Here is a 23,025-nt window from a genome sequence, read left to right on the forward strand (position 1 = left end):
GACTTCACTCTCTAGGATGTCCAGCTCACGTTCAGTGACTGCACTATCATGGCTATCAGGGACATTAAGATCTTTCCTGTATAGTTCTTCTGTGTATTCTTTTCACCTCTTCTTAATTTCATCTGCTTCTGCTGGGTCCCTGCCTTCTTTATCATGCCCGTCTTTGCACAAAACGTTCCCTTGAGGTCTCCAATTTTCTTGAAGAGATCTCTAGTCTTTCCCATTCTATTGTTTTCCTTGATTTCTTTGCATTGTTCATTTAAGAAGGCCTTCTTGTCTCTCCTTGCTATTCTCTGGAAATCTGCATTCAGTTGGGTGTATCTTCCCCTTTCTCCCTTGCTTTTCACTTCCCTTCTTTCCTCAGCTACTTGTAAAGCCTCATCAAACAGCCACTTTGCATTCTTGCTTTTCTTTTTCTTTGGGATGGATTTCGTTGCTGCCTCCTGAACAATGTTACAGTCTCTGTCCATAGTTCCTCAGGCACTCTGTCTATCAGGTCTAATTCCTTAAATCTATTCCTCACCTCCACTGTATATTCATAAGGGATATGATTTAGGTCATACCTGAATGGTTTGGTGGTTTTCCCTACATTCTTCAATTTCAGCTGAAATTTTGCAACAAGAAGCTCATGATCTGAGCCACAGTCAGCTCCAGGTCTTGTTTTTACTGACTGTATAAAGCTTCTCCATCTTTGGCTGCAAAGTACATAATCAATCTGATTTCAATATTGACCATCTGGTCATATTGACTCTACACATGTTCATGTGTAGAGTCACCTCTTGTGCTGTTGGAAAAGAGTGTTTGCTATGATCAGCGTGTTCTCTTGGCAAAAATTCTATTAGCCTTTGTCCTGCTTCATTTTGTACACAAAGGCCATGCTTGCCTGTTATCCTGGTTATTTCTTGACTTCTTACTTTAGCATTCCAATCCCCTATGATGAAAAGGACATCTTTTTTTGGTGTTAGTTCTAGAAGGTGTTGTAGGTCTTCATAGAACCGGTCAACCTCAGCTTCTTCGGCCTCGGTGGTTGGGGCATAGACTTGAATTACTGTGATGTTGAATGGTTTGCCTTGGATTTGTACTGAGATCATTCTATCGTTTTTGAGATTGTACCCCAGTACTGCTTTTCCCACCCTTTTGTTGACTATGAGTGCTACTCCATTTCTTCTAAGGGATTCTTGCCCACAGTAATAGATATAATGGTCACCTGAATTAAATTCGCCCATGCTTGTCCATTTTAGTTCGCCAATTTCCAAGATGTCAATGTTCAATCTTGCCATCTCATATTTGACCACCTCCAGCTTACCTTGATTCATTGATCTTACATTCCAGGTTCCTAAACAATATTGTTCTTTACAGCATCGGATTTTCTTTTCAACACCAGACACATCCACAGCTGAGTGTCCTTTCGGCTTTGGCCCAGCCACTTCACTCTTTCTGGCGCTACTTGGAAATTCCCTTTGCTCTTCCCCAGTAGTATATTGGACACCTTCTGACCTGAGGGGCTAATCTTCCAGCATCATCTCTTTTAGCCTTGTGATACGTTCCATGGGGTTTTCTTGGCAAGAATACTGGAGTGGGTTGCCATTTCCTTCTCCAGTGGACCACATTTTGTCAGAACTCTCCGCCATGACCTGTCTGTCTTGGGTGGCCCTGCATGGCATAGCTTATGGCTTCACTGAGTTACGCAAGCCCCTTTGCCACAACAAGGCAGTGATCCTAAACAACAACAAAAAGCCCCATCAGAACAAACAGCAAACAAGATGAAAGGTCTTCCTTAGAATTTTACATTTGCATCACACACAGGTTCTTTCTGATGTACAATGTATTTTCTTAGATTAATGTTAAGAGTTGCTACCACATCGGGGGGGGGGGGGTGGAATTTGGATAAAAAATGCTGTTCTTTTGATGACTGCTATGTGGACATTTTTATTCTTGTGATGCATACATCAGTCAACATAAGGCTCTCTTGCAGTCTTTTTGCATCCATAATCTCATATAATCTCACAATATCAAGTGTGACTTACAGCAAAACATATATGAGCAAGTACAGTTTTCCCAGCTTTAAGAATAAGTATGCATTAGCCATTAGCCATATTTGCATGTCATGGTGAGTGAGAATTGTTGAGAACGCAGGCTTACCATTAATGAGCAAGCATCCTGGTGCACACTGCCTGAATGTTCCTGCTTGGCTTCCCTTGACAGAGGGAGTGCTCAAACAAACCGGGGTGGGGGTGGGGAGGTTCATGACAAAAGAATGAGAAGCATGTTGGAGTATTATCTAGATTTTCATGGAATCAGCTTTGGTCCATCAGGGACACATGAAGCAAGAAAAGTCGAGTGTACCGTACCTTAGAAATCTGCTTTTCCTGGGTTCAAAGTGCTTGAAAGGAACATACTTCCAGGTTGGATGGCGGAAGTAGAACTGAACGTCATCAAACTGGCGGGGGCTGCTCAGCCAATGAGAGAGGCTTGTTTCCCATCCCTGTCCAGGCTCTCCCCTGCTACAACATTATTATGAATGGAAAGTAACTAATTCACAATTCTGAAGCTAGAAACAGTGCTAAAAAGGCAGGATAGATACTTGCTCCCCATGAGAGCCCCCCACCAGTGCAAATAAGCCCCATTCCAGCAAACAGTCAGGGAGTACTAGCTCCAACCCACATTTCTTCTTCTCTAGCCACTTCTTCCTGCTCATAATGACAGGCTTCTCTGCTATTGTGGATCCTGTGACCGTGGTAGATCGCTACTGTGACGAAGCCCTTATGCAGATTTATTTAATGCCAAAGGAAAGAGGAGAACAGTGGAAAATGGAGGATACATGGGAAAAATGCTCACTTTTCCATAAAGAAGCCAAAATCCCCAATTATCCAGTGCAGTATCTGAAGGCTCCCCATAAGAGCATCCCACCTCCCCAATTTCATCCCATTCTAGCAAACTGCTGCGGAGTTATAGCTTCCAAGCCCCCTTTCTCCTTCTCTGGCAACTTCTCCCTTCTCACAATGACAGGCTTCTCTGGTCCCATGATCCCAAGACAGCAGTAGATCTCTACTGCATTAAGCCCTTATGCACATAAGGGCTTATGCCCTTAAGCCCTTACTGCAAGCATCGCAGAGAAGCGAAGTTACAGGACACTGGAGAAGTGACTTCTCACAACATCAGAGACATGACTTCACACAACATCACAGAAGCTAAGTAACATAGACATCAGAGAAGTGCATAATCATAGATTATAATCAAGTGCTAATTACTCCCATTGGTGAAAAAGAAGTGCAGTGAAACTCTGAAGGCTCAAAAGACAGCACTAGCACTTTGATGTGCTGTAAAGGCAGGCTAGTTATTCTAGTTACCTAGGTTACTGAGGGCATGGCCAGGTGAAAGACACACCCCTAGGAATGCCCTGATCATATCGAATTTAAAGCGGAGGGATGGGGATATAGCAACTGAACTACAGGGGAGCTGAATTAAAGAAAAACAACAGAGTACAAGTACGCTGCAAAAATATGGCTTCCCCACAGGGAAACTCCGGGGTAGCTGCAGAGTGGTCACAACATCATGTGTCCCTAACAACTTTAAGCCACAGCAGCATTGGAGAAAATCTCCCATGTAGACAAGCCACAGGTAATCTCCATCCATCAGTGGTGTAGTGGCAGATTTTGAAGGGCAAGCATTCATTATAGCCACACCTCCCCATAGCCACATCTCCAAGAAGAATCCAAACATTCAGGCAGCTGTGTTGATTCATATCAACAAATCCATTCTAGCAGTTTTATCTTCACCAGGAGCATATCTTTTCTAAAGCTAATTCATCCATTTTCATTAATTTATTACATTTTAATATGGCCTAATAGCCAAAGCTCTCTGAGCGGTTAATGGGTCTTCATTGCCCATTCAAGACCAAGCCACACAAAATACATCGCATTACAGGAAAATTCATTTCCCCCCAGCTACTGTGAAAATTGCAACTAAGCTCAAAGGGAACAGGGAATTCTGAGGGGGAGAGTAGCAGCAGCAGATGATATCACAAGAACATAGAGCCATACTGGATCAGACCACAGTTCTATCTAGTTCAGCATTCACTTCACACAATGGCCAACCAGCCACCTATAGAAACCTACAAGTAGGGCATGAGTGCAATAACACCATCTTGTTCTTGTTCCCCAGCAACTGGTATACAGAAGCATACTGCCTCTGATACTGGCAGTAGCATATAGAAATCAGAACTAGTACCCATTGATAGGCTTATCCACCATGAATTTGTCTAATCCCCTTTTAAAGCCATCCAAATTGGTGCCCATCACTACATCTTGTGGTAGCAAATTCCATAGTTTAACTATGCACTCTGTGGAGAAGTACTTCCTGTGTGCAGACGTACATCAGTGTCCGTGCTAATAAAGAAGTGCTGGTGTTGCTTCCCTGTGAGCCCTGGCTCCGCTGCACCACTGCCATCTGTGGTTTGTATAGCATTATGTCCAAACTAAGATCTCTGGCTTGCTCCTCTCCTAACAAACCATAATCATAAACGAGGCTTTTTTCTTGGCTTATGATTTTGGCTTGTTAGGAGAGCAATAAGCCAGAGATCCCAGTTCAGATATAACAATAAACAAACCATGGATGGAGGATCCTGATTTGTTTAGCTCAGCCTTCCCCAACCTGGCGCCAATGACCATGCTGGCTGGAGATGATGGGAGTTGTAGTCCAAAATATCTGGAGGGTGCCACATTTGGGAAGGCTGGTTTAGCCTTTAGGCAAGAGGAGCGAAGTGGGAGCAATTGAGCAGCAGGCATGGTAATCTGGCTTATTGTGATGTCTGAACCAGGCAGTGTGTAAATAGTATCACTGACATCACTGTATAGTTTAGTCACTAGGTGACACTGGAGTTATTTATCTATGGATGGAGAGCAGAATTTCCTGTGTCTGTTGTATTCTTGATGGGGAAAGGCAATAAAATGCTTGTCTTGTCTAGCTTCCTAACTGGTGTGTCCTCTAAGCCTTCAGAAGTCAAGTTTACACAGATTCCTGAGGCAACGTACATGACAAATACCCTGCACCGGTAGCCTTCGGCATAATAACCCTGCATCATGGCCTGGCCTAGAAAATGTTGCCTCTTGAGGTTACCAAGCTAAAAGAAGTCATGAAGCTTTCTATACCAAGTGTAATTCAGTGCAAGAAATATCACATTTAGAGCAGGAAAGAGAGTTTATATCAAACTTGTGGGAGCAAAGACATGGCAGACTCCAGCTACAGTAGAAGGAAAAAATGAAACATCCAAATCATATTCTGTTGAGACTGAACATGGAATACTTACCAGAAACCTGTGACATCTTCCTATTGCTGAGAAAGTACAACAGCCAAATGGAAAACCCAAGTTCATCTACTGAGACTCTGCCAGAGCCATCTTATAAGACTGGCAACAATGTTACTACTAAAAATCATCACCTACTGTGGTTCAAGTTATTTGGAAGCCCAGATATTTTGACAGTATTAATTTATTTTATTATTTATTTAAACATAAGGGGGGGATGTGGTGATAGTGTTATTAATCACTAGGTGGCACTGGACTTAGCTGTACCTGCCTGGAGTCAGGAGTTTCCTGTTACTGTTCGGTTCTGGCAGGAGAAAGACTATAACATTCTTCTCTTGTCTGGTTTCCTTACTTGTGTGTCCTCTAATACTTCCAAGACACCAGTGATGCATTGTACCTGCAAGCAAAACCAGAAACAAGCAGAAACAACAGAGGCCTTTAGTTGCAGAGTGCAAACAATGATATCCGAAGGAACAGCAGCGGAACTGGAGTCAACTGAAATTCAAAGAGGCAGAAGTATTTTCTGAAGAAATCTGTGGCTCAGGATGTGGAATGTCGAATTGGCAAAGGAATTCATTTAGCCAATTTTGTAACACAATCTTTCAGCCACATTTTCTACAGTGTAGTTGGAGTGACACAGATCCTCCCCAAAGGGTTGCTGTGAAGACAGAGACAGTAGTAAAATATTTCTCATATTAATACTGCAATGTATTAAATGCATTATTAAACAACCAATCTTTTTTGCGAGAAATATGTTACCTACAATTTCCCTTGGCATCCCTTCAGTTTTCCGACCAACCTGAACACAATTTCAATGGCATCCAGGTTTTACCCCTATCAAATTGACTTGTTGCTTGCTAGTGTCACGCTGTTTCCACTTCAGTATGGTGAGAGTATCTTCACTGTGTCCCATGAAGGACCTTTAGAACTGCTACCAGCTTTGGCATACTTCTATGTGTTATGGAGGATAAGACTATCAATGGCTACTAGTCCTGATGGCTATATGCTACCTCCAGAATCAGAGGCAGTATGCCTATGTACACCTATTGCTGGGGAACATGAGTGAGAGAGTGCTGTTGCACTCATGTCCTGTGTGTTGGTTTCCTGTGGGCATCTGTTTGGCCACTGTGTGAACAGAATGCTGGACTAGGTGGACCCTTGGTCTGACCCAGCAGGGCTCTTTTTATGTTCATATGTACACACCATGCAAATTTGTACACACCTTGCAAATTTGCACACACACAATTTTGAAGAAGCTGGACAGCATAACAAACTTCCTGGTAGTTCCTGTGACACAGTAGTGGAACAACCCAATAGAGTTCTTCTTCTGAGGGCTGCATTATATATTTCTTCTTTTTTTAGGTTAGTACCTAATATGTATTAGGTGTGGGGTGGGGGTCATGGGAGTGCATTAGGATCTGGGATTAAAAAGAAGGGAGGGTGTGTGGGATTGATATTGACAGGCATATCCGGAGCACTCGATAGACTTACTTGAGAACTCACAAAAGAGCCTGAAATATTTCCCCTTCAAATTAATTATTTTAGGGAGCAATCCTAGGCTCATGATAGAGCACTCTGAGCCTCTGAGCCTATCTAGCTCACTTCCTTGTAATGGGCAGAGAGGGGTGCTGGAGAGGCGATCAGATCCTGCCGATCCTGGCCTCTCTCCTCCCCCCCCTTCCTTCCCCACCCACTTTTTGCCTTCTATGAGGTTGTCCAAGGTTGCTCTTGCAGCTGATGTAGTTCTTTCCGCTGCAGCTGCGAGGAGGCTGGGGAAGGGGGAAAACTGCAATGTCAGATTTCCCATCCCAAGTTGTGTACAGCTCTGAAATATCCTATGGTCCCTGGGATGCTCTCCCAGGGACCATAGGATTGCTCTGCCCATCTAGGAATCAGAAAATCAAGGCAGCCACACCACATAATTTTTATTTACTTACTTACTTACTTACTTACTTACTTACTTTATTAATTGCCCATCTGGCTGGTCACCCAGCCACTCTGGGCGATGTACAACATTAAAACAGTTCAAAACAATAAAATTCAACATTAAAAACATCACATTTCTAAAATTACCCTAGCCCACCACAAATGCCTGCCTGAACAACCATGTTTATAGTGCATGGCAGAATCTCATTAAAGAGGGGTCATGGCGGAGTTCCCTAGGGAGGGAGTTCCACAGAGTGGGGTCCACCTCAGAGAAGGCCCTCTCCCTCGTCCCCACCAGTCTAGCTGTCCTGGCTGATGGGACAGAGAGAAGGACATCCGAGGCTGATCTTGTTGAGCGGCCTATCTGGTGTTGCTGGAGGCGCTCCTTGAGATAGGCTGGGCCGGAACCATATAGGGTTTTAAAGGTCAAAACCAACACCTTGAATTTGGCCAGGAAAACAACTGGTAACCAGTGCAGCTCCTTCAGCACTGGAGTGATGTGATCTCACCGGTGGCTGCCTTTAATCAGGTGAGCCGCCGCGTTCTGTACCAGCTGCAGTTTCCAAACCATCTTCAAGGGTAACCCCACATAGAGCACATTACAGTAGTCTAAACAAGAAGAGACCAGGGCATGTACTACCGATGGGAGCAGATGGCCAGGAAGGTAGGGGCGCAGCGGCCGTATCAGATGGAGTTGGTACAGTGCTGTCCGGCTCACAGCTGACACCTGAGCCTCCATGGACAGCTGGGAGTCTAAGATGATCCCCAAGGTGCGGACCTGGAATTTCAAGGGTAGCTAGCTGTACCCCATTCAACACCAGGTCAACATCCCCCAACCTCCTCTTGTCTCCCACCAAAAGTACCTCGGTCTTGTCAGGGTTCAGCTTCAGCTTATTCCTCCCCATCCAGCCACTCACCGTCTCCAGACATTTGGACAGGGATTCTTCGGCCAACCCTGGTGAAGATTTGAATGAGAGGTAGATCTGCGTATCATCCGCATATTGATGACACCACACCATAAATGAGCAGAATCAATCCTATTGTAACTTCTCCTCTGAGAAGACCAAAAGACCTCAGATTACAATCATAGAATCATAGAATAGTAGGGTTGGAAGGGGCCTATAAGACCATTGAATCCAACCCCTTGCTCAATGCAGGAATCCAAGTCAAAGCATCCCTGACAAGTGGCTGTCCAGCGTCATCTTGAATGCCTCCAGTGTGGAAGAGCCCACCACCTCCCTAGGGAATTGGTTCCATTGTCATATTGCTCTAACAGGCAGGACGTTTTTCCTGATGTTCAGCCGAAATCTGGCTTCCTGTAACTGGAGCCCATTATTCTGTGTCCTGCACTCTGGGAAGATCAAGAACAGATCCTGGCCTTCCTCTCTGTGACAACCTTTCAAGTACTTGAAGAGGGCTATCCTATCTCCCCTCAGTCTTCTCTTCTCAAGGCTAAACATGCCCAGTTCTTTCAGTCTCTCGTCATAGGGCTTTGTTTCCAGTCCCCTGATCATCTTCATTGCCCTCCTCTGAACCCTCTCCAGTTTGTCTGTATCCTTCTTAAAGTGTGGTGGCCAGAACTGGACACAGTACTCCAGATGAGGCCTAAGCAGTGCTGAGTAGAGGGAAACTAGTACCTCACGTGATTTGGAAGCTATGCTTCTATTAATGCAGCCCAAAATAGCATTTGCCCTTTTTTGCAGCCACATCACATTGTTGGCTCATATTCAGCTTGTGATCGACAACAATTCCAAGATCCTTCTCGCTTGTAGTATTGTTGAGCCACGTATCCCCCATCTTGTAACTGTGCATTTGGTTTGTTTTTCCTAGATGCAGAACTTGGCATTTATCCCTATTAAATGTCATTCTGCTGTTTTCTGCCCAGCACTCCAGCCTATCAAGATCACTTTGAATTTTGTTTCTGTCTTCCAGGGTATTAGCTATCCCACCCAATTTTGTGTCATCTGCAAATTTGATCAGCATTCCCTGCACCTCCTCCTCCAAGTCATTAATAAAAATGTTGAAGAGCACCGGGCCCAGGACTGAGCCCTGCGATACCCCACTCGTTACCTCTCCCCAGTTTGAGAAGATCCCATTGATAAGCGCTCTCTGAGTCCGATTCTGTAGCCAACTGTGGATCCACCTGATCTTGTTTCATCTAGCCTACTTTGAGCTAGTTTGCTAAGGATATCATGGGGCACTTCATCGAAAGCTTTGCTGAAGTCAAAGTATATTATGTTTACAGCATTCCCACAGTCCACCAGGGAGGTCACCTGATCAAAAAATGAGATCAGAATCATCTGGCAGGATTTGTACTTGACAAATCCATATTAGCTTCGAGTAAATACTGCATTGTTTTCAAGGTGCTTACATATTGATCACTTTATAATCTGCTCCAGAATTTTCCCAGAGATTGATGTCAGCCTGACTGGTCTGTAGTTCCCAGGTTCCTCCTTTTTACCCTTTTTGAAGATAGGAACAACATTAGCCCTTCTCCAGTCATCTGGCACTTCACCCGTCCTCCATGATTTCTCAAAGAGAATAGACAGTGGTTCTGAGAGTTCTTCTGCCAGTTCCTTTATGACTCTAGGATGCAGTTCATCTGGCCATGGAGATTTGAACTCATTCAAAGTAATTAGATGTTCCTTGACCATATGCCTATCGATCTCAAGCTGCAATCCTGCCCCTTCAGCCTGTACTTCGCCTTTGCCAGTGGGGTCATAGCCCCTCTTTCGGGAGAAGACTGAGCCAAAGTAGCAATTGAGCACTTCTACCTTTTCTTTGTCATCTGTTATCATTTTGCCATCCTTATTTAATAGCTGAACCACCATTTCTTTCCTCTGTCTTTTACTATGCACGTAGCTGAAGAAAGCCTTTTTGTTGCTTTTAGCAGCCCTCGCTAACCTCAGCTCGTTCTCAGCTTTAGCCTTCCTGACGCCATCCCTGCAATTCTGTGCTACCTGCCTGTACTCTTCCTTTGTAGCTTTGCCTTCCTTCCACTTCCTATATGTGTGCTTTTTTGTTTTCAGGTCATCTCTAAGCTTTTTGTGAAGCCACACTGGCTTCTTCTGTTGTCTTCCACCTTTTTTTCTTGTTGAAATGGTTTGTAATTGTGCCTTGAGAATTTCCTTTTTTTTAAACTCCCACCCATCTTGGACTCCTTTTCTCATTAGAGTTGCTTGCCATGGGGCCTTACTGATCATTGTTCTGAGTTTATTAAAATTGGCTTTCCTAAAATCCAGGGTACGTGTTTGGCTGCACTCAACTTTTGCTTCCTTTAGAGCCAAGAACTCAAGTATAACATGGTCACTTTCCCCGAGAGTTCCCGTAACTGCTACTTTATCCACTTTTTTTTTTAAGTTCCAAAAATCCATTTAATATATAGTCCTCAAATAGAGGACATATCAGATATTAAACTGATAAGAACAGATACTTCACTTGATCTTAGCCAAGGCCGAGAACAGGGCTAGGGGCAGGGGCATGTCAGAAATTGTGTGCCTTCATCTTATTGGTCAATAAGTGATTGGTCAAGTATTATAAGTCTATCACCATAGACTTATAATGATTAGATTCACAAACACTTTCCATCTTCCATGTTCATTTTGGAATAAAGATGTCCGTCATGGCTAAATCCAGCCCTTTTAGGGCCTGACTGACTCCTGCGGCACCCCCGGCTTGGCTTGCCTTTGTGAGCCAAGCCAGGGGTTTGTTCCCGAAATCTAGGAACTTGTCTTTCTTCCTTTTTTCCCCACTGTAAACCCCCATTTCTGCAAGCTATGGCCACAATTTGTGCAAATTACAACCCTGCCACCGTGCAACCTTCCCTCTCTCCCTGCTGTTGCCAGCCCCCAACCTGGAGAGCCCCCACGCATCAGAAAGGTAAGGAGTGGGCTCTCCAGGCTGGGGGCTGACAGTGGCAGGGAGAGAGGGAGGGTTGCATGGCAGCAGCAGCAGCAACAAAGTGGGAGAGGAGTGGCATGGCGCTCCCCTCCCCTCCTACCGCCATGCTGCTGCCACTGCACAACCCTTCCTCTCTCCCAGCCGGTGTTGGCACTGGCAGGGAGAGACAGAGTGTTGCACTGCCCATGGCACTCCCCTCCCACCCTGCCAATGCTGCAGTACAAAGAAGTAATATCCACCAGCTGGCCTGACGCTCTTTGTACTGAGTTGGGCCAGCTGGCAGGTGTCAGGTTGGAGTCCAGGGGGTTGAGCCAGAAAAAGCTCACTGAGCTCCAGCCCCACCCCCATGGATTCCTCCCACACCCCTACTTTGGAAGCTATTTGGGGCCTCCCCTGGGAGGAAGTGACAGCTGCCCATGGAAAACAATGGAGAAATCCAGGATTTTAGTATAGATTTTAGCACTACAACATGTCTCCCCTCAAATTAAAGGTAGCCATAAAAGATAGGTGTTCATGCTCTTTCTTATTCTAATTTTGTGTGAAATTTTTGATACTTTGTTTTAGTTTTTAAACATATATAAGGTTCCTGGTGGGAAAACAAGCAATGTTCAAGCTTGTCCAGGTTCTCTGTTTTCCACCTTGGCGTTCGTCTCACCTCATTGTCACTCCTGAATGTGCGCATCTCTTTTTTTCTTTGAACAGCAAAAGTGTGCATTTTCAAACACAAAATATATGCACATTTCCAAGCACGCACCCTGAATGAGCACTTCCCCCCATAGGTTAAAGTTATCTAAATGTGGTTTTGTGAGGAAATGTGCATTTTCAGAAGTGAGCACATTTGAACACAAATGCAAGCTCAGGGAATTGCAAAAATTTATTGAAAATTACCCTCCTGCTTATGTTTATGTTGGGTATTGCAAATGGAACATGTTTGCACACATCCATATATAAAAGCTGTCTGCTGGCCAGCAATTGGACCATTCTGTACAGAACTGAGCACTGGATTCAGGCTGGGAGGTGACTTGAAGTGGAAATGTAAGTAGATTGACCTTTGCTGCAATTTTATCTCAAGTGTGTGTTTTGTATGAAAGATTTTGGCTGGGGATCCAGATCTGATTCAGACCCCTGTCCCCTCTAACCTGTATACTGAATTGTGGACTACATTGCAGGGTTGTCATACGCCATTCTCAGCCAGAATCTCACAACCCGCAATATGGGAATAATGGACAGTATTGGCACTTGCACCCGCAAAAAATGAAAAACAGCCCCCCCAAACTCAAAACTTTTCCCAACATGAGATAAGACCTGAGTCGAAAAGAATACACATTTTTATCTTTTCTGTCACTTGTTTTCAGATGAACACATTGCTGACCAATCACAGCTATGCTAAAAGTGGTTTTATAGGTAGCTCTCACTTCTGCCTTGGCGGAGAGAAAACAACATAGCATTAAAATGAACCAAGGAGTTTCATCTCCAGAAAATTAAATTGTGATTCTAATCTTTCCTGTCTTTACGGAGATCACTGTTTTCATGTCACTCCTAGCTGCCGTGACTTTGCTTATTGGTTACAACAATGGGAGGCAGGAACAAATTCATTTCCCACTAAACAATTGGGCAGAATACTACACATTTTCCCTCCTATTTCTAGATCTAAAAGATCTAGTGACTTGGGCGGGGAGGTAAGGAAAGCTTGGAATCTGGGCCTGGGTAGGGTGATGACACTCTAACCTGGTTTGCACGATCACTGCAGCCCACCATGGTTTGCAACAATGATTTGCCATGGTGGTTAGCCACGTTAGTTTGCAGCGCCCATGGGCACCAGATTGCCAATCCAAGCCCCCACCACTGCAGCTTCTTGTTATGTGCGAACCTGGCAAGGATGAGTTGTTAGGATGGTTGACAAGCCATCTAGAACTCATGTGCTGTTTTAGAGTTGCAGGTGGTTTGTCAATGACCCCAACAACTAGGAATGTATGGATTCCCCACCGTCCGTTCCCATGGGGAATCTGCCTGGGGGAGGAGGCGATCCATTCCTCCCCCTCCTGGAATCCTCTGGAGCAGCTCCACTCTGTGAAGATTTCATAGAGCCGCCCAGCTTGAGGGCCCCTTACCTGCTGGACCCATCCCGTTCTCCTCCGTTCCAATCGCCATTTTTTTTAAAAAAAAATGGTGATCGGCAGGATGTGCTCATGGACTTATATGCAAACTAGAGCCATGAATCTTGCATTTAAGTCTATATGTCCATAGACTTATACACAAGATTCATGGCTCTAGTTTGCGTATAAGTCTATGGGCACATCCTACCAATCGCCATTTAAAAAAAAAAAATTAAAATGGCGATCGGCGCAGAGGAGAACGGGACAGGTCCAGGAGCAAGCAGTCGGAGCCATTCCGCACGGAAGCTTCCTGGAGTGGAGGTAAGTGGGGCCGATCCGGCGCAGATTCCAGAGGCCGGATTCTTTGGAATCATTTGAGTCCATTTGAATCTGCGGCGAATTTCTCTAACATCCCTACCAACAACTAGGGATGTCTCTTGCTGGGAAATCTGGCCCTTTGGGGGCTCACCGGACTTCCACAGTACACCCGACTTGGCTTGCTTTTGTGCAAATTATGGCTGCAATTTTTGCAAATTTTTGCAATTTACAGCTGAAATTTCTGCAAATGTTCTTTTTCACAAAAAATACTAATTTATGGAAATTCCACCAGCTGGTCTGACTCATTGCATGCTGAGTTGGGCCAGCTGGTGGAAGACAAAATGGAGTCCAGGGGGCCGAGCTGACAAAAGCTCACTGAGCTCCACCCCCCAATGGGATTCTACCAACATCCCTACCAATAACCCACCCTCACCAGGTTTGCACATAACAAGAAGCTATAGTGCACCCTCATCGCACCCTGAATATTTAAAATAATGGCCGCCACCACAACAAAAAAACCCATGAGGAAATTCACCCTTCTTATTACGTGCGAACCAGGCCAGTATCAACTTCTGACTATCTAAAAAACCAATGTGAAACCAACCATTCTAAGCATCAAGGAGTTTTATTTTCTAAATTCTTAAGCATTAGCATCCATTCAGCTGCCAAATAGCCTAAAACTGAACTGACAAAAGAAAAGTTGCATGCCATCATTCTAGTCACCAGCAACTGACTATTATTGGAATACATCCCTCCAAAAAGGAATTATTACAACGCCAGATATGCTAACTACAGAAAAGGTCAGATGAAACAAATACCATTAACATCGCTTGAAAAATAATACATTTGTGACTAAGTTATTATGGAGTTTCTGAATTAACTAGTTTGATTAATTTTTAATTATTTACCTTCGGGGACTTCTATTTTGCTAGGAAGGATAATGAGCAATTAGCATCGGATGAGATGAGTATGTAGCTTCCTCAGCATTTTCCCTTTAATGTTGGCTTTTCTTTCCCTTTCTTTCTTTCCTTTCTAAGATTGCAGGCCTAGTAGATCCAAAAGATGTTTGATCGCAAAAACTTGAAGATGTTTGATCAAAGGAACTGAAGGCTTGGGTGAGACCCAAGACCTTTGGTAAAATGATGCTAGGTCAGTCACTGTTCATATTTATAATCCATGGTGCTCTCTTTCAGCTCTTTCCAGTGTAAACTGGCCTGTTAGAAAGCATAGATAGATAGATAGATAGATAGATAGATAGATATCCTCCAGACTTCCACACTGCCAAAGAAGCTGGTTGTATATTCAGATTTCCAGTACTATATTCAGAATGTAATGTTTCTATCCTTCAGATGTCAAAGTTTATCATAATATCACCGAGCTAAGCAGGAGATGGCATGTGGTAACTGACCTGTAGCCTAAACCACCAAGCAGAAAAGCAAAGGCCCTCAGATTCCTGCCAAAGAGAAGAATACGTAAGCTGCATATATCAGACAGAAGCTACAGTGGATATAGAGGGTATATCCATCAGTGTAGGTAGATGTTGAGAAAAATACGTTAAACAGTCCTTGTATAAATAAATTTGGGATATACTGCTCAACCGTAAGCATGGCTACTCAGACATAAGTGCCAGTGAATTCTATCAGACTTATTCCCAAGTTGCAACTTTGGTCAGTTTTTAATTATATGCTTGTAGCCATTCCCAAGCAAACTGCTCACACAACAAGCAGTCTACTTTTGTGAACAGTCTAATGTTGGAGAACTCACTCACAGAAGAACACATGTTCTCTTTCATTAATTGGAAAACTGATGTCCAGGTCACAATTTGAGGTGAGCTATTTCCCCTGACATTGGGCCACTTATACCTGTAGATTATTTGTGTGACCAGGATTTTGCGCAGAAGTCAGCTGCCACCTTTCTTCTGAGCTATCTCTGAGAGTGAGGGCTGTGAGGCTGCCAGAGTATGGAGAATCAACAATCCTGAGGTGCATTCAGGTGTGACAGCAACGTTAAGGACATCAGCATTTGTCACATTGTATGTGACTTTGGGCCTAGTCCAAGTAAATCCAGTCTCCAGGTCAGATAGTGAGTTCATAAATCATTCATTACATAGAAAATAGTAGCAAAGAAAGGGTCAGCAACTTCACTGTGTTTTATAAAATACTGTGTTCATTTAATAGCATTATGAATAATTTACAATACGTAGTAAAACCTGATGAACAAAGATGAGTGATCACAAAATAGTACAGGATCAAGAGCAGTACTCATACACTACAAATTCCACATTGCCTTGTTGGAGAATCTAAAATAAATGCGAAGTTTCAATATTGTTAGTTGATTCAGGTTTTTCTGAAATTAGGCCAGATTGGAATTTCAGATCCAAGTTTTGGTATTACAAGGGTTTTGTTAGAAAAAATATTGTTTCACCAAATCATCTTCCATACATCCCAATATGCAGCTATTAAAAACATCTGTACCTGTTTCCCTTCTGAAATGCCCAAAATAGCTATGCTGCATTACATTATTTTGTAAAAGCTTTCTGCTTCCTAAATGAATAGAAAGTTTTAAAGCGACAGAGAATCATGGGGGGGGGGGTTATTAGCAATCCCCTTAATCTACCCCCTTTCCTTCTAGCTAATGAAAAGGGCAGATTTGGCATTGTAGTGGCATTGTAGCAAGGTTCTGAATTCCTTCTTTTATGATAAGGTGGAAGAGAATCAAAAGAGGTTGGGGGGGGGGGTTATGTGCTCGTCATCCAATTAGCAAGAACCCATGTTTTCTATCCCACTGACAGTCAGATTATGAGCAGTTGCACCAAGATGGGAAAATACTAAAGTTCTCAAATTGATGGCCAAAACATTTTCCCCCCCCTCCAAAAAAAGCTGAAATCAAACCTAAAGTAGCAAACTATCTTGGATTTTACCATTGCTCTTTTAAGCTTTTGAAGTAGGTAATGATGCAGACTATTTATTTATTTGTTACATTTATGCATTTATATCCTGCCTTTTCTTCAAGGAGCCAAAGGTGGCATACGTAGTCCCCCTTTTCTTTTTATCCTCACACTAGCCCTGTGAGGTAGGTTGGGCTGAGAGTCAATGACTGGCCCAAAGTCACCCAGTGAGCTACATGGCCAAATGGGGCTAGAAGCCAATCCAACACTCTGACCACTAAAGCATCCTCCCCCATCAGATCTTCTGTCATTTCCATCTTTTTGTCTCCTTCACAAGCTCACTTCTTTCTCTGACAAATTACAGAGCAAGCAATAAGAACACAGCTTGTCCCATATTTCTGAGGAATAGCTAGAAAGGGGGCACCTATGAGAATTTCACTTGTTGCCAGTAACATGTCAACGAATTAGCATGAAAGTTACCACCTCAAAAAATGAACGCAGGCTCTATATGACATACTCTGTGTATCAGTCTCCACATTCCCGCAACAAGTGGGGAATAAATGGGAAGACATATACCCATCTTGTTTATGAACTATTGATAAAGAATGCACTAAGTATAGTTGTTGTGTCATTCTAACAGTAGGGAGACTGCATTATGTGTAAATTTTTCTCTCACACAAAAAGCGAAGGTGGCTGTGTTACCACATTATGCCATTCGATAGTGGGATCCTACACTGAAGTAAGGTAATCTTATACCACCTGAAGCTGGGACTTGATTCTCTGAGGGTACACCCCCTCCAACCACTAGGTAAAAATACCCCATATAGCTTCCATTGCCTTTTTTTTTTTTTACCTAGTAGACCATCTGACATTATCTCCAGTTTTTTGTCAACATAAAAAATGTCTTATTTCTCTCTACTTCTGTTTCAACTGAGGAACCTGTGCATTTCACTTAAGGATGGAGTGGTTTTGAGTAACCATCTGGATTTTATACTTTTAAAAATCGGGAATCTACCATTTCTGTTTGTTTCTTCTTCCCAGCAACTCTTGAGAGGATCCCATGTGCAAGTTGAAACAATTTCTGTACCTGGTAGAGGCTAATTTGAATGTCTGCAGCCCACTCCCACTTTTCATCTTAAGACTGAAACCAAAAGCACACTCCATGGCTTTAACATCAGCCACTTTTCCCCTCCCCATACATTTTGCTTTGTTGAACCCCTTGCCTGACAAAGGGTTCTGGAGAACTCGAAAGCTTGCACAGTATTTTGTGACCTTTGAGGTTACCAAATAAAGTTATTCCACTAATATGGATTTTAGCTTCTTTTTTTTTCCTTTGGGGATTTTTCTCTCTCAGTTATGGAGAGTGGCACAAAAACATCAGACCTACATTTCGTATATATTTCCCAACATGAACGTTTGTTTCCTTTTCCGCCAAGGGAAGACACTAACAGGATATCGCGGGGAGGGAGGCATCTACCGTCAGCATGTATTCCTGGCAGAGAGTAGCAATTTCTCAGAGCTGAATAGATTTTGCTGAGATTCAACATAACATGATGGATGTGCACAGAGACTTGTGTCAATGTGAGTACCCAGAGAAGCTAGGGAAATGGTGTGAGAATTGGAGAATCTCCACTTCAGGAGAAGCCTCACCATGGGCCACTAGCAATGGCTGTTAATGAAGAGAACTCCTGTTGGCACAACTGTGTTGATCGCAACTGTAACTATAGAAGAAACTTCTGAAGAAAAACAGCAGGTTTATCTACTTTTTTTTTTTTTACAAGTGACAACAAAATATTTTCTCTCTGGCTCCTAACACTGAGATCTGAAGGCAAAGAACTTCAGAGTGGCCATTGTGTTGAGGGACAGGTACATATAAAAACTGAATTTGAAGGATAAACTCATATCAATACATAGATCACAAAAGTCATATAGAACATACCAATTTCATACAGCAATTGAAGTAGCCTGATTCTATGTCTGTTTACTCAGAAGTCCCACTGACTTGCTGTACAATCGTATTCACCTTAACTCAGAAGTAAGTCTCACCGAATTCAGTGGGGCTCACTTCAGGTAATGGTGCTTAGTATTGCAACCAAAATGCCATAAATCAATTCTTCTGTGGATTTTTATTAGTTGTTGTTGTTTGTTGTTGTTTCCACTTCTACTGGAAATGATCACTTCTTTGTTGTTTGAATATGGAATGTGGTCATTATATTTAGAATGCTGTCCTATTGTTTAGATATTTTCAATTTCATTTACTGCCATTGGCCTATTATTACAGCTCCAGTCTCCCTCGGTTCTTTAGCAGAAAAGGGTTATCTTCACTTTTAGATAAGAGTGTATACAAGAGACCAGCAATAAACTGCTCATAATATTATTGATACCATTGGCTGTGGATCTAGATTTACTTCCATTTGCAGTATACTCATATTATTTGATCATAAAAGCCTATGTAACCTTGTGACTTGGCTGTCCCAAGTCTGACTCAGAAGCTAGCAAAAGCCTATCAGAAAAGGCTTATGGGATGCTGAAGCCAGATTTTCTGTTAAGCACACAAGATCCTATTGTCCGTGTAATCAAAGTTTATTTTAGCTGGGGATGCTGTTTGATAAGAGAGATTATTCTAGCAGTTCATGCAGAAGCTATTGTGGTGAAGATACCAAATGTTTTCCTTAGGTCATGTACTGAGCAAAGGCATATTTGGGAAAAGACAATATGAAACCGGACTGTGCCTCTAAAACTAGTCTTTCTGATAGCTTAAGAATTGAGGATTTTCTCACTATCTCATCAAGTTTTTATCAAACAATGCCGGTTAGCAGAAAGCATCATTTAGAACATGCTTCTTATTTGCAAATCATTGCTCTTTGGAGTTTGTTTCTTCAACTCATATATGTAATTTTAAAATGTCACTTGAAAACTGACTTGTGTGATGTCATAGACAACATGCTATCCAATACAGCATAACCACATTTGCTTATTTAGGAGAGTGCATGGCCCCTACAGACAGTTACTTGTCTTTCTTCCCCTACCACAACAGTTTTGTTTTTTGTTTTTAATAAAAAAGCAGCCTTAGAGAGGCTATCGAAACCGTGTATCCCTCCTGGATGGGGAAACAGCCGGGGAAGAGATTTTGAGCAGAGAAATGGGAGGAAAGAAAAAGGTTAAGCAGCCGTCTCCCCTGCTACCAGTATTCCACTCAAACTCCCAGGCATTTTAGGGACCTGGTTTTTGGATGTTATTACTATATATCTGTATCTTTATCTATATCTATATCTGTATCTATATCTACCCTGCTTGCTATTTTGTTTTTGTTTTGTTTTGTTTTTTGCATTGTATTTTATTCTTTTTACCAATTGTATCATATTTTATTCTCTTAACCATTTGTAATCTGCCCAGAGAACATTTGTTATTGGGGAATCAAAAATGCAATCAATCAGCCAATAAAATTCACAGCCACTGAGGTTGCTTTTCTTTCGAGAAAACAAGTAATCAGGGACAAAGAGGTATGCAGCCATATCTTTAGGTTTGGCCATGATACTTTGGTTCGGTTTGTCTCAAAACCTCATTGGAAGAAGTACTGTTTTTTCTAGTTCTTATATCCGTTGTCCTGAAGAATCAAAGTAATGAATCCGTAGCAGAAACACACTCTCTGCTGGATATGGCAGCACACTGGGCTGCAAATGAGCAATGAATCTGTCCTCTTGAACACATTCTTATTGCTTTGAAGGAACAACTGAAGAGCACAAGAATGATTTATTTTTCTGTTGTGAATTCTAACCCTTTATTTACCTGTCTGGAAAAGTAATCCCAGAATCTTCTACAGCTAGCATCCCATACTGAACTAGTAACTCTGTTCCATTAGTTTTTACTGAAGTGAGAACAGATGGCATCATTTTAGCATTATCTGGTTATTGCAAATTCAGTTTTTACTTGCATTATGTGGAATGGATGATACATAAAGTGTGAGAGAGAGACATTTATTTTAGCCACAGAATTCAGGTAAGCATAAACTCTTTCACAGGGGGCCTGCACCACATCAGTTTCACTTTGGTAGTGAAGTGAACAAAAAAATAAAATGTCAGTTCATGGCTGGCAACCAGGAGGCAGGTTGGTGCTTCAGCAGAGCTTTCAGGCATTCTGTAACAATTCAACCTGCACAGAACAAAAAATTGCTCAGATGGAAGAGCCAGGTTAGAAACAGTAATTCACATAAGGCCAGCTGAGACTTTATTGGTCGTTGAGTCAGGAAATGTCAATCCTATTACTTAGGACATTCATGCAAACTACCATGGAATGAATGTAGAACACCTGGCGGAGTCAGAGGAAATGGACATTGTTCAATAGGCCTTGGTGAAGTATTTGCACCCTGTCTCCTGTACCTGTTCCATTCAGAGCTGGGTCCAGGTTTAAGGGAACCATAGGCAAAGTGCTTTCCATGGGTTTCTGCATAGTCCCCACCCCCAGCCATGGGTTTGCATGGTGACAGAAGTAGAAGGCTAGAAAGCACAATTGTACATTCCCACTGTGGAAAACATTAAACAGATGCTCGCAGCAGCACTGGCAGCCCCTGCTGGGATCCCAAAGGTGCTAACACCAGGCCTGGATCAACCCTACAAATAAGTAAAAGATGTGACTCTGTCCTCTTGCAGAAGGATATGATGAAATGGCAAAATTGGATGGGGAAAAAAAAGATCATATTAGAATCATAGAATCATAGGGTTGGAAGGGGCCTACAAGGCCATCGAGTCCAACCCCCTGCGCTTTATGCACTACTTTCTTTGGCACAAAATGTTTGCACAGTTGAAGACTTCACTTGCTATCCATCCAGCGTCCAGGGGGAAACCCTATGCAGCTCTCTCTCTCCCGCTCCCTTTTGCCTGTATTTCCAGATATCAATTGACAGTGTCGTCACAGTTTCAATGCGAAAATTTATAGTGGTGCATCAGTAGAATAGCTAGACCCCGACATGTGAGACACATACAGCTGATGAGTAGGGATGGGAAAAACTGCCCAACTCAATTTTGCTTAGGATCTCATTTTTAACTATGTTCCTCTCATTTCTGCATTAGATTGCATTTTTGTTTCTGTCCACACAAAAATGTGTACAGAATTTTGTGCGCATGTTTCAAAAATATGGATTTTTGGACATTTTTTAAATTGTGCACATTTTTGTACACACTTTTGCAAATTTATGCACTTTTAAAGCACTTTCCCAATGAATAAAGTATTTTTAACTGCATTTTTAAAAATACATGGATTTTTTTGTACATTTTAATGCACACATTTTGTGCACTTTTTTAAAAAAGTGTGCACATTTTTTGTGTGCATCAGTTTTTTGTGTGAACTGCATTGCAGCTTTTGGAAATGTACAAATTGCAATGGCATTCTTTCATGAGCTTTCCAGTTCATGATTAGGTTTTGGAAGTGTAAATTTAGTAAGTTCGCACTGAAATGCAAACTGAATGAATTTGTCACCCATCCCTTCTTAGGAGCCAAGAGCACCGTTTGTTTGTTTGTTTGTTTATGGCATTCATATCCCACTTTTTTTCCTCTTGCAAGGAACCCAGCTGTTGTAACGTTCCCTCACACACTCCCCTGGATTTCTGAGAGGCTGCAAGACACACAAGATATGAACACTGGCTCTCCACATAATTAGAGCCATCATGGCATGATTTTTGAAGCAGTTAGTATATGATAAATCGTTGTATCCACTTTTTTACTCATTTTTCAACACACACTGTTCTCCTGCTCATCAGTCACACATTTGGAAAATGGGAGGGATGCTGGAAAGTAAAGCAGGAGAGAAAACAGTAGTGACAAAGTTTGGGAAAGGGAGCTGGTGGAAAGGGAAGGAGAGAGAAGCTGTGCGGGGGGGGAGCTGCCACCAAAGCAATCTGTGTCTGTGATTTCTTGACTGTAATCTATCTAAAATTATTTTTAGGCCACATTTAAGGGTGGGACCCTCTCAAGGCAGCATCTATAAATAGTTTACTGTGTGTCACTTCTATTTACAATATTTATATACCGTTCCACATCAAAAGTTTTTGGAGCAGTGAACAGCAAAGATAAAAGAATAAGCCACCTTGTTAAAACAATTAAACCATTTTAAAAAGAAACAAGTTCTGATAAGACTGAATTTAATAAAATGCGGCTCGTCACTCAATGAAGGCTTCCCAAAATAACAATGTCTTCATGAGGGACCAGAAGCAACACAATGTTGGCACCTGCCTGACCTCCAAAGGCAGGGGATCCACAGGAAGGGGGCCACCACACTGAAGGCACTTTTCCTGGTGGACTCCAGCCAGGCCATAGGTAGGGGTGGATGGGCCCATCTCCGTCTGGGGTGTGGGGGAGCTCAATGAGCTCCCTCCCCTACTCACACGGCCTGAACCTGCTTGGCGAGCCTCCCTGCTCACCCTGCCCACCCACCGAGCTGTGCAAGCTGACCCTCCTCTCCACGCCAAGGACTCCAGCAGTCAACCCTGGTGCTTTATGCACACAAGGGCTGACTGCCAGAGTCCTTGACATGGCACGCACACACACACACCCCGTGCGCTCTAGCCCTGGCCGCTGCTGGAGGGCTTCCTTAACAG

The 23,025-nt window shown here is 42.9% G+C and overlaps 1 long non-coding RNA gene and 1 pseudogene across 1 annotated transcript in view; both read right to left on the reverse strand.

Annotated features, from left to right (window-relative positions):
* Nucleotides 1-248: 248 nt before the first annotated feature.
* LOC146359279 (uncharacterized) overlaps nt 249-23,025 on the reverse strand; it is a 220,857-nt gene continuing 198,080 nt past the window's right edge. The window contains exons 4-6 of the long non-coding RNA XR_014786603.1: nt 5,573-5,702; nt 2,352-2,504; nt 249-1,719 (exon numbers count right to left, since the gene is read on the reverse strand). This is a non-coding gene — a long non-coding RNA (uncharacterized LOC146359279). The remainder of the gene's footprint in view (nt 1,720-2,351; nt 2,505-5,572; nt 5,703-23,025) is intronic.
* On the reverse strand, nt 10,582-10,697 carry LOC146359280 (U2 spliceosomal RNA; annotated as a pseudogene).

The sequence above is a fragment of the Heloderma suspectum genome, chromosome 1, assembly GCF_057233095.1.
Source record: "Heloderma suspectum isolate Gila_16-S chromosome 1, 16-S_ref, whole genome shotgun sequence".
In the NCBI taxonomy this organism is placed as follows: Eukaryota; Metazoa; Chordata; class Lepidosauria; order Squamata; family Helodermatidae; genus Heloderma; species Heloderma suspectum.